This window comes from Rhinatrema bivittatum, chromosome 7 (genome assembly GCF_901001135.1).
Source record: "Rhinatrema bivittatum chromosome 7, aRhiBiv1.1, whole genome shotgun sequence".
NCBI classification, from domain to species: Eukaryota; Metazoa; Chordata; class Amphibia; order Gymnophiona; family Rhinatrematidae; genus Rhinatrema; species Rhinatrema bivittatum.
This window is the reverse complement of record NC_042621.1, coordinates 213,259,829-213,273,359: the sequence shown is the minus strand read 5'-3', so window position 1 is coordinate 213,273,359 and position 13,531 is coordinate 213,259,829. Positions and strand designations below refer to the sequence as shown.

The window sequence follows — 13,531 nt, the reverse complement described above, 5'->3', positions numbered from 1 at the left end:
AGGTAAAAGCATCCTTGCTGATGATGCCCCCTTGGGTTTGACACCCGGGGCAGCCGTGCCCCTCGCCCACCTCTAGTCTCGGCTGTGTGTGTGTGTGTGTGTATGTGTGTGTGGGCTCATTTACGAAAAGTAGAAATTGGAATACAGTGTTCCCTGCCAATAGGATCTTGAAGTATGTGCTTCCCCCACCCCAAGGGGAAGAACCCTACGTAGCCCATCTCACGTCCTTCAGATTGAGCAGGCTGCATATGTATTTCTGTGTATGAATAAATATGCAACTGTATTTTAATGGGCGACATTCCTGTGTTTCGTTTATGCTATAAATGAATTGTGTTCTGTTGAAAACAAATATTAAAATAACTTCTAATTTGGCAGTTTCAGGCTGTATTGTTTTGTCTGTAGCTGTCAGGGTGCCTTTGTGATGTCTTCAACCACTATAAAACCACAGACTCTGTGATATCAATCACGACTGACTGGTCAGAGCTGGTCCTTTGCATCATTGCATTTTAATTCCAGAGCTGAGCTTCAGTTTCCACATGTAATTAAAGTAATTTATGTAATGGTTTCTGAAAGCTTAATAAAGGAAAAGCTGTACCCTTCCTCTACTACGCAGTATTTTAGAAGTTCACCTGGCAAGGAGTAATATACACTCTATCAATTAAGGGGTCATTTTTTGTGACCTTCCTTAGCTACTTCCTCATAATTCCTTGGGAGCAGCCATGGTAGCAGTAGGATTAGAGAAGCCTGATGTAGAAAAGGGTTTTCTTAATGCATTTTGAGAGTAATTTTTAGAATGTTTTCTTCTGTGGGTGAATGGATATTTAGCTCCAGTTTGGGGAAGGTATATCCACCATCCGTAGTATGTGTCATCCATGGGGAAAAGGAGCAGTGCTGGGGGCAGCAGAAGTGTTTCTAGGAACTTAAAAGATCAGGGGGCATAGGTCTACGAGCCCTCCCCTTCGCCCCCCCCCCTGAGATTTTGAAAATTAACTCATCACTTCAACAGCTTCCTCCTCCATCACACTTTTAAATATTACATTTTATATTGTCTCTGTTTTTATGTTCCCATGCAGCTGTCAACAGGGAGTCATCCTATGTGACCTGTGACAGCGAAGCACTCAGTTAGTCTGATCCTGGCAGGGATCCCATGGCTCTCTCCACACCACCTCTTACCAAATTCTGTCCATATGGAGACAGGACGCCCGTACTCATAAAGCAGAAGGAGGCACTGCAAACATTTTGCACCATTTTGTTGGAAAGTGCTGGGCATGCATGGCAGTGGCATCACTAGCCAGAAAGACCTTCTGTGTAACAAAGGAACTCCTGGCCAGTTTCAACCATCTAGTAAAACTACCACTAAAATTATTCGATAGCATCAGTCATCAAAGATCTTCTCTAGAGGAGTGAAGTCTGGGTTTCATGCAGGGTAGGACAGAATCCTAATGTAAACCCTATTCCCCAAGTCCCTGCTTTCACAGAAACTCCCTCACAGGGTGTGGAGCAGAACTAGGATACTTCCCCTAACCACTCACCATAGAAAATTAATGTTCAGATTCTGGCGTCACCTCAATGTAACAGCAATACATTAGCACACCTCAGTAATATTGTGCAAATATTCAAAACCCTGCAAAACAAATGTACTCAGAACCTCTAGAAAACCTGCCATACCATAACACACAGGGACGATAACTTTCAAAGGGGCACATTGATGAGTGTGCATCGGTGCGCATCCAGGGATGCGGCTATTTTATAACATACGTGCACATGTGCGTGCATGTTTTAAAATGGCCTGGGCACACGTATGTGTGTTCCCTATTTTGCAACTGGATGCACAGAGCTGAGTATGAGCCATGCAAGTGGGGGAACTTTATAACTGGAATGCGTCCACGCCACAACCAGTTTCACCAGTTCATCCAGTGTAGAGCGAGGTCCTTCAAACTCCCCTGGTGTAATAGCCTGCACTCCCCCCAGTTATCCCACACCTTTTAAAACCCTTAGGGGTGGCTGATTTGTTTGCTTTTTTTTAAACTTACATCTCCTCCATAGCAGAAGTAAAGTTATGCAGCACTGGACCTGAGTGCACACCCAAATGTGTAAATATTTGCACTCATATCTCTTGGTCCTGCCTGAGAACATCTACACCCCACCCACACCATGCCCCTTTTTGAATTGGAGTGAGATATTTGTGCATCGTGAGATGTGGGAGATGGTAAAACTAAATCTTGCCAAAAATACTAGCTCTTAAGTACAAGACTCTGTAACCTCCTCTTGATGAGGCAAAAGGGTATACCGAACCCTCCAGCACCTCTGGAGAGGTGATCTCAGCCTCCCAGAAGGTATTGTTTAAACAACAAAAATCCTAATTTTCTGAGCAAAAATAAAAGAAAAACAAAACAACTTTTGTCCCTCTTCCTTCCAGGCTATCACTAAGACTAGCAAGTTAGTGTCTTTCTCTCTCTCTTTGTGCTGGAATAGGGAGAGCACACTAAACATACGTCTTTCCTTCATGAAAGCAAACCTACACTGCCTCATGATTCACACTCCTAACCCTCCCTCATGGACTTAAGACTACTCATTCTAGCAAGCCTCAGGGTATTAGGAATGGTATGCCTTCTCCATGACTTAGCATGGGCTGGGAGTTAGGGCCATCTAGTGGAGACTTCATAGTCTCTACACTATGATTCAGCACATGACAACCCACCTAACTACATGAACCAATTAGATTCTGTTCCAGCTGAGACAATTGTGAAATTGCTCAAATATGACTTCAAGTTATTGGAGGCACTTACTGAAGAAAACAGACATGGAGATATACTTGTAATTTTAATTGCCATTTATTATTTGATATATCACAACTTATTACATTTATAAATCAGAGCGATGTACAATAAAAAGTTAAAAAACTAAAAGCATCAAATAAAATCATAAGAACATAAGAACATGCCATACTGGGTCAGACCAAGGGTCCATCAAGCCCAGCATCCTGTTTCCAACAGTGGCCAATCCAGGCCATAAGAACCTGGCAAGTAACCAAAAACTAAGTCTTTTCCATGTTACCATTGCTAGTAATAACAGTGGCTATTTTCTAAGTCAACTTAATTAATAGCAGGTAATGGACTTCTCCTCCAAGAACTTATCCAATCCTTTTTTAAACACAGCTATACTAACTGCACTAACCACATCCTCTGGCAACAAATTCCAGAGTTTAATTGTGAGTTGAGTGAAATAATTTTCTCTGATTAGTTTTAAATGTGCCACATGCTCACTTCATGGAGTGCCCCCTAGTCTTTCTATTATCCGAAAGAGTAAAAAAACTGATTCACATCTACCCGTTCTAGACCTCTCATGATTTTAAACACCTCTATCATATCTGACTTCTCCAAGCTGAAAAGTCCTAACCTCTTTAGACTTTCCTCATAAGGGAGCTGTTCCATTCCCCTTATCATTTTGGTAGCCCTTCTCTGTACCTTCTCCATCGCAATTATATATTTTTTGAGATGCGGCGACCAGAATTGTACACAGTATTCAAGGTACGGTCTCACCATGGAATGATACAGAGGCATTATGACATTTTCCGTTTTATTCACCATTCCCTTTCTAATAATTCCCAACATTCTGTTTACTTTTTTGACTGCCGCAGCGCACTGAACCGATGAGTTCAATGTGTTATCCACTATGACGCCTAGATCTCTTTCTTGGGTTGTAGCACCTAATATGGAACCTAACATTGTGTAACTATAGCATGGGTTATTTTTCCCTATATGCATCACCTTGCACTTATCCACATTAAATTTCATCTGCCATTTGGATGCCCAGTTTTCCAGTCTCACAAGGTCTTCCTGCAATTTATCACAATCTGCTTGTGATTTAACTACTCTGAACAATTTTGTATCATCTGCAGATTTGATTATCTCACTCATTGTATTTCTTTCCAGATCATTTATAAATATATTGAAAAGTAAGGGTCCCAATACAGATCCCTGAGGCATTCCACTGCCCACTCCCTTCCACTGAAAAAATTGTCCATTTAATCCTACTCTCTGTTTCCTGTCTTTTAGCCAGTTTGCAATCCATGAAAGGATATTGCCACCTATCCCATGACTTTTTACTTTTCCTAGAAGCCTCTCATGAGGAACTTTGTCAAACGCCTTCTGAAAATCCAAGTATACTACATGTACCGGTTCACCTTTATCCACATGTTTATTAACTCCTTAAAAAATGATAAACATGATAAACATGATAAAAAAAACTAAATTAATTTAGACAACCCTACAATAAACAAAATTAAATGAAAATGAGACCTAATAACCAGCAAAGGACCTATCGGTAAAATGAAATAATTCCATTAGATCAATAATGGATATTTACAAAGAATATGAATGAAACAAAAAACAAAATATAAGCTAAATAGATAAAGAGCAAGTTAAAGTAAAAATGTAGTTAATAAAATACAATACAAAAACAGATGTCACCATGAAGAAAACCAGCTGAGACAATTAAGCAAACTTAACTTTTTGGAAAAGGCTTTCAAAAAAGAAAAGGTTTAAAGGCCTTCCTAAATTTTAAAAACTCTTTCTCAAGGTACAAGGAAAAAGGCAATGAGTTCCAGAAACAAGGAGTCAAGTAAGAAAAAAAGATGTATTATTTCTTTCAAGCTTTATATCCCTAGAAGAAGGAAGCACCAAGAGTTCCTTCTGAGAAAAGAAAAGTAATAGTGACAGCATGTAAGGGATAAGAAGACTTGAAAGATACAGAGGTCTATCCCAGTGCAAATCTTTGAAAGTCAAGCAACCAATTTTAAATTGAATGTGTGATTGAGAGCCAATGCAGATCTCAAAGAAGAGGAGTGACATGATCGAACTTTGATTTGCCAAAGATTAATTTTGCTGCTGTGATATGAACTGTTTGAATTTGCCATAATTGAGTAGAGGAAAGGCCATGAAATAGAACATTACAATACCCAATCTGGATAGAATGAGACAATAGGTCAAAGTTTAGAGATCAACAGAATCCAGAAATGACAGAAGCCGACGAATAAATCAGAAAAAGTAAAAAAATAGATGCTTCTCATAAAAGAAATGTTATCTGAAAAATGTAATAAGTAGTCAGTTTTAATACCTAACAAGGTGATGACATATTCTTCTTTATTCTTGTACCTGCCATAACTGGGGAGAGAAGCTGGTGAGAAGAAGTATGCTTATGGACACACCAGATGCCTCTGACTTATCTGGGTTAACTCTAAGGGGGTCATTTATCAAAGTAATATATGGCGTTTTTACATGCGAAAAGCACCTTTAACGCATGCGAAAGCACCCTAACGCATGGTGTGATGCAAATCAGGAAAAGGGGAGGAGTTTGGGGTGGGAGTTCTGACCAAGTGGACTGGCTTTGCAGGTAGAGAGTCCATGAAGCTAGGTTGAGAGAATGTTGCACAAATTTCATCTTTGGGTGAGTTTCCTCACTCCGAAGGTGATCAAATCTTCACAAGAGTGTACTGTTCTGTTCGTACATTGCACTCTGAATGTCAAAGTGGCCCCTAACCCCTACACTAATACCTAAACCTCACCTCGAGTAACTAGGTGGGCCTCTTATAGAGGTATAAATACCTACCTAGTATGAGGGCCTTACAGCTAATCTCTCTCTCTCTCTCTCCCTTTCCCTCTACCTCTCCCTCCCCCCCCCCAGTGGTTGTAGGTAGGAATTACAACAATTCTGGTACTTACTGTATAAAAGTTATTGCAGTTTGTGGTAATACCTATGCAAAGTGCTAAGATAGCATGCTTTGCGATAAACAGCCTATTACCATAAAACATACTCCTTTCCTATCGCATGCGATATTTAGTGCATTTTGATAAATCCAGGCCTAAGTTTGCAAGATTTCAACCAGTCTGCCATCTTGATTAAACAACTATATGAATTGGAAAGTGATTGAGGCAATTCCAAATCACAACTTGCAATGTTATATCCTAGGCTTTGTATCAGCATAGTGAGGGGAGTGAGAAATATATGAAAAGGGATGGGAGATAATACGTAACCTTGAGGAACACCTCAGTTTAGAGAACTGGGTGAAGAGGTGGTGTCATTCCAGGTAACGTGATAAGACCGATTTTCCTGAAATTACTTAAATCAATTTTCAAACTGTTCCCAGATTCCAATGTCAGATAATCGATTGAGAAATTACAGATGATCAACAATGTCAAAGGCAGCACTCATACTGAGACAAACTAACAGGGCTGCGGTACTCTTATCTAAATGCAGACTGATTTCATTAATTAAAACCATGAAAACAGTCACAACTGTGACCTTTCTTAAATCTAGATTACCTTGGATGCAGTACAAATGTTTACTCCAGCAAATTGGAGAGTTGCTACTGTACAGCCTTTTTAATAACCTTAGAAAGAGTAGGTAGGTTGGAAATTGGCCGATAATTTTGTGGAAGATCAAGATCTAAATGTGTTGGGTTTTTTTTTTTTTTTTAGCACAGGTCAAACAATGGAAGATTTAAGTGACTGAAGCAATGTTCCAGTGGCTAGACTGGAATTTACAATGTAACTAATGGAGACATCAGTCCCAGATCAGTTTTTCTCACCAATTTAAAAGATAATGGGTCCATAGCTGATTCTAAGGATTCTTTTGTTGCAATAAAAGTTGTTGGCCTGCTGGGGTAATACTGTTGAAAGCTGACAGCTTACTAACAGGAATTTTATCATCCTGTGTAAAGGAAGGAAGTACAAGATGCTGAGGAGTTAATGTTAAAGTAGAGCTGGCAAAAATTCTGCTCTGATATTTTATACTTTAGCATTGAAAGCACTGTGAAGTCTGTCAGCGGTAAATATACTGGAGGTGGAACAATGCTTAGATTTAAAACCTGAAAGACAGGAGCCAAGCTGAACTAACTGCTTGGGTTTATTTTGTGACTTTGCCAAGATATTTTTATAATAGCTCTTTTTTTTTACCAATTTAATAGCAGACAAATAATATTTAATACTGTCCTTCAATTGTACTCACCCCTGAGGTGCATATCTTTTTGCAACTTGTGTTCAAGATATCTAATGTCTTTTTAAATTTTTTAAACCAGAAAGGTACCATGATAACATATTTTCTTTGGGACTATTTGAACATAAGCTGATCTTAAGTTGGTATTCCAGGCTGAAGTTTTGTCCTCAAAAGGAAGATCAGTAAGATGAGAAGTCAATGGCCTGAACAAGTTTGTCAAGATCAAGATCTCTAATACTCTGAATGGCAATCTTTGCTATAGTGGGCTGAGTGTGGGGCACCACCAGCTCTAAAGGAGGAATGGTCATGACATGGTCAATCCATGTGAAAGGTAAAGTATTTAAAAGAATCAACTTGAAAAAGAATTCTATGTGAAGATAAAAATAGATCTAGAATATGTCCGTCTTTGTGAGTAGGTTGGCTAATCCATTGAGTAAGAGAAATATCTGACATGGCAGAAAGCAGCTGGGATTCCATAACATTCTCAGGCTCATCAACATGTAGATTGAAATCACCCAGGAGTATAGGATGGGAGCTCTTAATAGAGCATTCGTTTATCAACATAATTAAGTCCTGGAGCTTCTGACTATTAATAGGAAGAGGTTGATAAATTAATAACACATTGAACTGAGACACCTTGTGAATCTGAAGAAAAAGGAATTCTGTGACTGAACTAGATTTAATGGATAGTTCCTTGCTGGAAAGCACATTTTGAAATATAAGTGCCACACCTCCTCCTTTACATTTGGGTCTGTCTTTGTGAAATAAAGTACAATTAGGGGAGCAGGCTTGTTATAGATAACTAATATCGCCAGGCTTTGATTCAATTAGAAACAAAAGGTGGCGTACATAAGATCAAGAATCAACTGAGATTCATTTACAATAGATTGTGCATTAAGTAAAGCACATTTAAGCTGCAATGGCAATGTCCTATGATGAACATACAATCTCTGATAAGAGAAAAAAGGCACAATATGCTGAAGAACTGGGGGTCGTTGAATATGAGGATATTGAGCATGATAAGAGTTTGTTGAATATTTGCCTTTCCCAGAATAACAGGAGTTGGATTTAAATCAGGCATAGAATCAGAAATAACCACAGAGATAAGATTTAAATCAGACCTGGATTCAGTCATGATCACAAAAACAGGATCTGAATCAGACATAAAATCAGTCAAAACAGCAGTAATACATTGCAAAGCCAGCAGCATAAAAAATAGCTTAAGAGACAAGAATATCAACGTAATCTTACCAATCAGAAAGTAAAAGTGAAAACATGAAAGTCTTCCCAAAGTCCGCACAAAGGCACGCACCAAGGAGCATTGGCGCTGGTGAAACGAGGAGATGAAAGGTCCCTCTGTCATCAGGTGAGAGAGGACAACAACGTAGGTCAGATGATCAGGAAGTGCAGGGAATAGCACAGCAATGGAGACACCAACCTGGGAGACAACTTACAAAAGAAACAGTAGGCAAGCAGGCACTTGAAAATTTTTGTCAGTGACTGTTAAGAAAAAAGTATGTACCTTGCTCCCCCCATACATCTACATCAAAATAGTAAGGACCACTCTGTCCTAATTCCCCCACTCCCTGATTCTAAGGAGTCAGGGTTACTATGAAACTATTCCATACCCCTACCCCAACACAAGAAAACAGAGTCCAGATTTCTTCCCCCAGCCACGTGGTTGAAAGAAAATTGGGACACAGTTCTCCAATCTATTCCCAACAAAGATCAAAGGTAACCTCTGCCCCAAGGTCCACCTAACTTCCTTAACCCATCAGATGGTTTCTCCACCTACCTCTGCCATCAAAGGTCGATGAGGGAAATAAAGATCACCACTCTTTCTTGCCCCCCATTGCCAACTTCTTCTTTACTAGCCTCATCTCCCCATAGGTGTCAAGGGAAGGCACAGGGAATGGCCATAAGTACTTGATGTTGATTCTGCAATGTCTATTTGATATTTCTTCATTGTATCTTTGATGTCATCTATGCATCTACTATGTGGACTTTATATGATTTTACAACCATTCTGTCATTGTATATGTGACAGACCCTCCCGATCTGGCCACTGGATGTCCCTGTCCCTGTCCTTAGAACACACTTAAGAAGCCATCCAGCCCTCTCAGTCTCTCCCACCTGGAGAGTCTGGATTAGATGTTTGACCAGTATTTAGCCCAGCCATTTTATTACACAGTGGGATTCAGTCAGAGAGAAGTCAGAGAGCAAGATATATTTTTTTCCACGCTCTGGTAGGGCCTCTCACATTCACCCAAAGGAGTTTATTTTCAAAGTGACACCTCCCTAAGGGTCCTTCTCCTATTTTACAGAGAGAGAGAGAGAGAGATTTTAAGCCTGATACCCCTTTGGGGTGAAGGGGCTCTCTACAGGGGCAAGAGACCTGTGCACCTACTCTAGACCCTAGGTAGGCAAGCACCAGTGATGGATCCTGCTGCAAGAGACAGTGAAGGCAGAGGAGATATACAGTTTTACCTCTACAAGTATGCTTTGAACTTAAACAGTCTGGAAAGATTTTTGGATCCCACCTCTCCACTGGGATTTCAGCGCAGAAGTAATAGCCTGATCCTACTGACTCTTCCTTATGAGAAGTCCCCCAGAAAGATCAGAGAATAAAGTTTGAAAGGATCTACCAAAGGAGGGAAGAACAAGATCAGGAGATCCCATCCAGATTTCTACCCAAAGGACCAATATAGGCTGGGTGTCTGAGGAGAAGATGTCTAAAGGTAGGATTTTTTCAATAAAGTTGGAGAAACCTTGAATAGGATTTCCGCAAAGCCGCTGGGAGAGTTATATGCAATTAAAATCACTATGGGCTCCACTCAGGGGTCTGGATTAAGGACACCTGCCTATAGAGGAAAAGCAGTAATGTACCACCAGTCAGTTGTAAACTCACACTTCTGGAAAAAAGGACTTTAATTATTATCATCAATCAATAAACTTTATTTTAATACCCAGACCTGGTCCTGTCTGAATTCTTAAAGCCTCTCACCTCATGGGAAGCACCAGATGACTATACACACACTGGCAACCCAGCATCTGGGCCATAAGTGAGAGCTTCCCCCCATAAAAAGAGTCCCCCCCACGCCCCCCCCCAGGGATTAAGACTGCAAAGGATGGAATGATTAGCCAGAGCAGCCTCGAAGAAATAAATTAGTTGCGTGCCCCATGGAACAATAATCCTCCAAAAAAAGGAGTTACATATATAATTTTTCTGGGTCAGTTTATTTTCAAGACATTCATTCCTATTAGATGGCTAAACCACATAATTTGTTTTTGTCTAATTGACATGGCTGGGCTGGCCGATTTGGGGATGCTGCCAAGAGGAAGGAGTAGGAGTCAGGAGCAGGCAGGTCAGGCATGTGGTCTTCTGCAAGGGTCAGGAGAAGACAGGACCAGTGCAGATCTTCTTCCTGACCAGCTACCTTCCCTTAGTGGTAAGTCCTTCAGTGCTGGTGGCTGGGAGATCGTTTGGAGAGTAGTGCACAGAATGAGGAACAGAGTATTTTATTTATTTATTTATTTATTTATTTATTAAGTTTTATATACCGTCATTTGGTTTCGCCATCACAACGGTTTACAAAGTTTTGATGTTTAATAGAGTGTTCAAAAATTCATACGCTTGTTAACATAGTTATCTTATTCGTTATAAACAAATCTTGGTTGTAAATTGTACAGGTTAAATTATGTGTTTTGGATTGGGTCTGCATGTTTATATGGGTTGATAGGGAGGAAAGATGTATCTTAGAGTCATAGGGTGTTTTGGTAGGCTGTGGTGAACATCCAAGTTTTTAGTTCTTTTTTGAAGGTTTTTAAATGTTGTTGTGTTCTCAGTTTGGTTGGGAGGGAGTTCCATAGTTCTCACATAGTACTCACAGGAACAGAGAAAGCACTGGCAAGACACAGAAAAGCTATTGTCAAGACTGGCAGAACCAAGGCATGCAGGAATGAAGTAAAACACACAAGCAGGTATATATGCATAGGCCTCTAGGAGGCCTGGGCAAGACACAGGAGGAATACTGAGGCCCACAGGGAACAGCTGGGTCATTGGGAAGCCCATAGGGAGCAGGAGGGCCACTGGGAAGTCTACAGGGAGCAGAAGCACACAGGCAAGGGAGGAACTGGAGGACTTAGACAGGACAGGATAGGACATGGAATGCAGGCAGACAGGATAGGTCCAAACAAGACTAGGACAAGGCATGGAGCACAGGCAAGACAAAGCAAGGCAGACAGGCTAGAAGGCCTAAACAGGGTAGGAGCTATACACAGAACAAGGCAAAGTTAAACAGGGAACGGTTCAAGAACAAAAAATAAGGGCAAGGCAATAAAGGAAAGAGCACAAGAAAAAGTGGCCAAAGGCAGAGAGGAGACTCCACCCTGAAGTGGGGAGTATTTTGTGAGAGAGGTTCTTATAAGGCTGGCTTTGCTGCGTCATGCAGCCTTCAAGGCGGCGGCCTGAGCAGATCCAAGCGTGGCCCAGTCAGGGTCTTGGTTAGTGGAGGGGCTGCCTAGCAGCCATATTTGTGACAGTATGCCTTCTAGAAACTACTCCTCCCCTCTCCCAGGTCTCATTTGGCATGGGGGCTATGGACATCTTGAGTAGAGCAGGGTAGTACTCGGGTGCCTCGATCAGTTGAATCCATTGGGAGTGGCCTCTTGAGGAGAGCAGGTACAGCCTGGAACAAGGAGTTGAGCACTGTAGGTGCCACTGGAAAGAAATGCTTGAGTGCTATGGGTGCAGCCTGGAACAGAATATAGTCCTGGACAGTTGGCTTGGAATTTCTGAAAGTCAAGACAGGCACTTGAGCAGTAGTGGCAGAAAGTACAGAGAAGGGCGACCAAAATGATAAAGGGCATGGAACGGCTCCCATATGAGGACAAGCTATAGAGGTTAGCTTGGAGAAGAGACATTTGAGGGGGGGATATGATTGAGGTGTACAGAATCATGAAAGGACTTGAATGGGTAAATGTGAATCGGTTATTTACTCTTTCGGATAATATAAGGACTAGGGGGCACTCCATGAAGTTAGCAAGTAACACATTTAAAACAAATCGGAGAAAATTATTTCACTCAACTCACAATTAAACTCTGGAATTTGTTGCCAGAGGATGTGGTTAAGGCAGTTAGTGTAGATAGGTTTAAAAAACGTTTGGATAAGTTCCTGGAGAAGTCCATAAACTGCTATTACTCGATAGGGAATAGCCACTGCTTGTTGCTGAGATTAGTAGCATGGAATCTATTTAATGTTTGGGTAGTTGCCAGGTTGTTGAGACTTGGATTGACCGCTGTTGGAGACAGGGTACTGGGCTTGATGACCCCTTGGTCTGACCCAGTATGGCATATCTTATGTTATGTTCTTATGTAAGGCATTGGTTATAGCTAAGTCACAGCAGACAGTCTATGCCTTGGCAGTTGTGGGTGTTGCCAGAAGCAAAGGCATGGGTGCTAGAACTGTAGCTTCTTCTGGGGTCTTGGGATGTACTACAGGAGCAGCCAGGACTGGAGTAGCTGCATCGGACTTCCCTTGGAGTGATGTAGCTGAAGCAGATTCCAATTGGAGTGGAGAAACTGACAGTGGAACTGAGTCATGGCTGGACCAATTCAGGTTGCTGTGGAAATGTAGCAGCAGCTGGCTCATCTGACTGCAGAGACATGGCAGGACTGGCTGGGTCAGCCTAGTATAGAATCATGGCAGGAACTGGCTCAGCTTGTGGCAAAGATACAGAAAGAAGTGGCCCATCTGGCTGAGGAGACATGGCAGAAAAAGCTGGAGTTAACAGCATTGCGGGTTTCTCTGGTGACTGGACAGAAACAGTTGTATTCACTGTGAATGGAGTCTGACTCTGTGGGCATAGTCACCTGTAGCATAGTCTCTGGTGCTGCTGTAGTGAAAGCAGCCCAGAAAAAGGTCCTTGACACTAGAATTGGCACAATCTGGGATGGATATTCATGTGCTATGGACACAGTTTGAAGATGAGATCTTGGTGCTGTAATGGGCTTAGTCTGGGTTAAAGTTTTCCTGGGTGCCTTGTCTAGTGCAGCCTAGAGCCAAGGCTTGGGTGCTGTGACTAGAGAAGCAGCTTGGCAAAGGATCCTTGTATCCATTGTGAGCACAGTCTGGAGTAGAGTCCTGGAATCTGCTGTGAGGATGAACAGGAACAGAGGCTTCAGGAGAAACCAGCTTGGGAAAGGTCTCTGGCACTGCGGTGGACAATGCAGCTTGTAGCATTATCTTTGGTGGTGCTGCTGTAAAAGAATCAGTATGCAGAAAGATCCTTGGTGCCGGGACAGGCATAGCCTGGTATAAAGACTTGGGCACTGTAGATGCAGCCTGAGACAGAGTCTGAAAGTGCTGCATGTGCAGCCTGGGCTGAGGTCTCAGGAGAAGATGCAGATAGAGCTTGGACTAGAGACTTTAGAAAATGTTGCAGTAACAGCCTGGATTGGATTCTTGAAAGATGAAGCCGGAACATGTCAGCCCAAAGTCTTGGAAAGTGCTGCAGGGACAGCCTGGACTGGATT

General features: G+C 41.7%; 1 protein-coding gene across 2 annotated transcripts in view; it reads left to right on the top strand.

Annotated features, from left to right (window-relative positions):
* Nucleotides 1–13,531, top strand: part of PRKG1 (protein kinase cGMP-dependent 1) — a 2,212,673-nt gene that overhangs the window by 414,934 nt on the left and 1,784,208 nt on the right. The window lies entirely within an intron of this gene.